The sequence below is a fragment of the Sinocyclocheilus rhinocerous genome, unplaced genomic scaffold (genome assembly GCF_001515625.1).
Source record: "Sinocyclocheilus rhinocerous isolate Xijiao unplaced genomic scaffold, SAMN03320098_v1.1 scaffold4403, whole genome shotgun sequence".
NCBI lineage: Eukaryota > Metazoa > Chordata > Actinopteri > Cypriniformes > Cyprinidae > Sinocyclocheilus > Sinocyclocheilus rhinocerous.
This window is the reverse complement of record NW_015648614.1, coordinates 227,225-231,363: the sequence shown is the minus strand read 5'-3', so window position 1 is coordinate 231,363 and position 4,139 is coordinate 227,225. Positions and strand designations below refer to the sequence as shown.

General features: G+C 35.6%; 1 pseudogene; it reads right to left on the bottom strand.

The window, feature by feature from the left end:
- Positions 1–3,835, bottom strand: part of LOC107709984 (putative nuclease HARBI1) — a 10,890-nt pseudogene extending 7,055 nt beyond the window's left edge.
- Between the last annotated feature and the right edge of the window lie 304 nt (positions 3,836–4,139).

The window sequence follows — 4,139 nt, the reverse complement described above, 5'->3', positions numbered from 1 at the left end:
TGAGCTTTGTAAAAATCGATGCGTTTCAGAAAGGCGGGGCATAGAGGAGCAACAATAATGTACATTATGTGGAAAATAATGTGTTTTTTGAACCTTAAACCACATAAACACATCGCATTACACCAAATACACAACATAATGTTCTTTTTAGCAACATCATATGACCCCTTTAAGATTCAACAAAGGCAGAATGGAGAATTATCTTCAACACTTCTGTTTAACTTCCTATCTATCTGGGATTTATATTCGATGGTAGGGTTAAATATTAGTTTTTTATAACATGAAGAATCACTAAGCGTTGTTTTTACATTAGAGATATATTTATCTGTATTTTGTATTACTATAGCTCCTCCTTTATCTGCTTTTTGGATTATAATTGTTCTATCAGTTTTTAAATCCTCTAAAGCTGCTTTTTTAACTTTGTTTAGATTCTTCAACTCAAACTTAGGTTTTTCCATCAACATTTTATCTATATCACTCTCTACCAGTCGACAAAATGTGTTCACAGAGGGATTGGAGATATGGGGTGTAAAGGTACTTTTAGGCTTAAATTGATTGGTGGCTGTTATATCAGTACTGTTACAACCAAAAAACTTTTAAATTTCACATTTCTCATGAACTTAAACAGTTCAATCTTAACTAAAAAAGAATCAGTTCTTGGAGTTGGAGCAAAAGATAAACCTTTACTGAGAATTTGGACATGTTCATTTGAAAGTTCTTTGTCAGATAAATTTTATATTGCATCAACATCTTCTCTGTCTTTGTTTTCAATAGGGTTTACCTCACACGTCTTTTTTCCCCTTGAACCGCTTCTAGTTGGACGCCTCTTCTGGTGTGTGTTTGTTGGGAGCGAAGTGGAGTTGCCAAAAAAGGCCTCATAGTAGTAGAAGATGTTGTAGAAGAAGAAAGGTTGGATTCATTGGAGTCTGAGGGTTCATCCCGTGAGCGCAATGCATGATGTTTTCCCAGGTTTCCAGACATCCATCTGTAGATCTTGTTGTCCTTATAATCCATTGTATCACGTCTAAATTTGCGGAGTTTGAAAGTGGTCAGATCATCTCGGAATTTCTTCAAAATGTGAAATTAAAAAGTTTTTTTGGTTGTAACAGTATTGGTATAACAGTCACTAATCAATTTAAGCCTAAAGGTACCTTTACACCCCATATCTCCAATCCCTCTGTGAACACATTTTGTCGACTGGTAGAGAATGATATAGATAAAATGTTGATGGAAAAACCTAAGTTTGAGTTGAAGAATCTAAACAAAGTTCAAAAAGCAGCTTTAGAGGGTTTAAAAAATGATAGAACAATTATAATGCAAAAAGCAGATAAAGGAGGAGCTATAGTTATACAAAATACAGATAAATATATCTCTAAAATAAAAACAATGCTTAGTGATTCTTCATGTTATAAAAAACTAATATTTAACCCTACCATCAAATATAAATCCCAGATAGATAGGATGTTAAACAGAGGTGTTGAAGAGAAATGGATAACAGAACAAAAATCCAAATGGTTAACACATCATCATCCAGTTGTCCCAGTGCTTTATGCTTTACCTAAAATACATAAATCTATTGTAGATCCTCCTTATCGACCTATAGTATCTGGCATTGGCTCCCTCACTGAAAAATTGTCTATATTTATAGATTATTATTTACAACCATTAGTGAAACAATTGCCTTCTTATTTGAGAGATACAACAGATTGTTTTAACTAAATTACAACCTTATTCCAATTTAGATGACCAAGATTGGTTAGTAACATTAGATGCAACATCTTTGTACACTTCAATTCCACACAAAGGTTTAGACCCTTTAGATTATGTTCTCAAAACCCTACAGAATCCAAGATTACCTTCAAAGTGTATCTTGGATTTGACCAAATTCATTTTAACCAACAAATATTTTTTGTTTGACATAGAGTATTACCTCCAGACACAAGGTACCGCTATGGGCACACCTCTAGCACCAAGTTATGCTAACCTGTTCATGGGTAAATTTGAAGTTTCATTAAGCACTGGGCAAGATACATTGATGATTGTATTCTCATTTGGAAAGGTAGTGAAGAGGATTTGTTTGAATTTGTACAGTGTTTTTAATTAAAGATTAGGTTCTATTACATTTTCAGTTGAAAACAATTTATCATCAATTCATTTTTTAATGTGTTTATATATAATAAAAAAAAACAAGATCTCCACCACGGTGTTCCGTAAACCAACAGACAAAAATACATTATTGTCTGCTGATAGTCATCAGCCACTCCCTCTGAAAAAAAGGGTTACCATTAAAGGGATAGTTCACCAAAAAATGAAAATTTGATGTTCATCTGCTTACCCCCAGGGCATTCAAGATGTAGGTGACTTTTGTTTCTTCAGTAGAACACAAACGAAGATTTTGTCTTGGATGCCCTTGGGGTAAGCAGATAAACATCAAATTTTCATTTTTGGGTGAACTATCCCTTTAAGTCAACTCTATAGACTTAGACATATTTGTGATTCAGAAGAGGAATCTGAGAAACAGTCAATAATTTTGAAGAATCGTTTTTGATCAAGAGGTTATCCACAAACTTGGTTTAATTCAGCAGTTGAAAAAGTAAAAAAAAAATCTGACTTGAACTATCAAAAAAAAAATGTATTTCAACCTACACTAAAAATAGCCATCAAATTAAATCTATTGTAAATAAATATTGGTTTATTTTACCTTCAGATCCTTCTTTAAAAGATGTTCTAATTTGATCTTCAAATTTGGTAAATATGCTAGTTAGATCAGATGTAGTGCGTGATGACATTTCCTGTGTACCTCATTGTAATGAAACTGGTTTTTCTATTTTTGTGCAGTTTTACATAACACACCCAAACTTTTACATGTTCCCATGCAAGTGGTGGCTGAATCATGTGCAGTAAGTGGACTTATTTATATTTATTTATATATTCCAATAGTGAAATATCAATAGCGAAGACAGTGTATCACTTTGTCATGCCATTTATTTTCATTGCACAGGACAGTGAAGAGACCCTCTCGGATGAGTGTCCTTTGGAGGAAGTACCTGTAAGTGCATAACTACACACTATATAATACACACTATAAATTTGTATCAACCAAAGTACTTTCTATTTTTGACAGCAATATGAGTAAGATATCTATTTCTAGTAAGATGGCGCCGACGCTGATGGCTGCCTCCGTGGCGTGCTCCGCAGTTGTTTTTATGTTTTTGTTAGTTTGTCCTGTCTTTAGTTATATCCCTGCGATCAGTTTCACCAGAGACGAATTGTGGGGCCTTGATATGAATGTGTGTGCAGTCTATGGCACCAATCACATTAGGGAAGCCTGGGGGACAATCGATTCATATTTACCAGCCTGGTCATATTCACACGATCTTCATTAACAAGTAGAATGTACCTGCAATGGCGAAAAAGCTCTGTTTTACAATTTGGGGTCTTAAGTGGCTTGGAAAGACCACAAAACCCCTAAAAACTGCTTGAGCGCCAGATAAACTTTGCGAATGGCACGGCAGACAGCACTTTTGGCCAAGTTCTCCGCATCCCCAATAGTGTACAGGAAAGTGCCACTCGCAAAGAATCTCAACGCGATGCACACAGTTTGTGCTGTTGTTAAAGCCCGACTCCGACGAGTCGAACTTTTAATATGAGGTTCCAACAAATTAATTATGTAAATGACACCCTCATGTGAAAAACGATATCTTTCAAAAAGTACACTATCGCGCTGTGCTAATGGATCCTGTCTGTGTCGCAAAACACGATTAATTCTAAAAGCTCTGCGAATTATCCTCGCACCTTCCGCAACAGGTTGCTCTCGTAAAAACGGGCAAGACATGGCTGCAAGTGCAACAGACTTCTCGTATCACCTCCACTTATAAAGCCGCGATCTAATCCTGTTTACATTAAATAAGCCTGCTCCCGAGCAGGTTTAAGTTTACGGACCTGTTGCTATGACAGCAACTCCGGGATGAGCTTCGAAGAACCAACCAATCCAAGATCACGCGAAATCGTCAACAATCAAATCCAGCTAACTGAGTTAGTGACGTACGAAGAACGGACCCCAGGTTAGGTTCACAGAGTAAATATTTTTTTTTTTTTTTTTTTTTTTTAAGGAGTCTCTAATGCTCACAATGATTGCA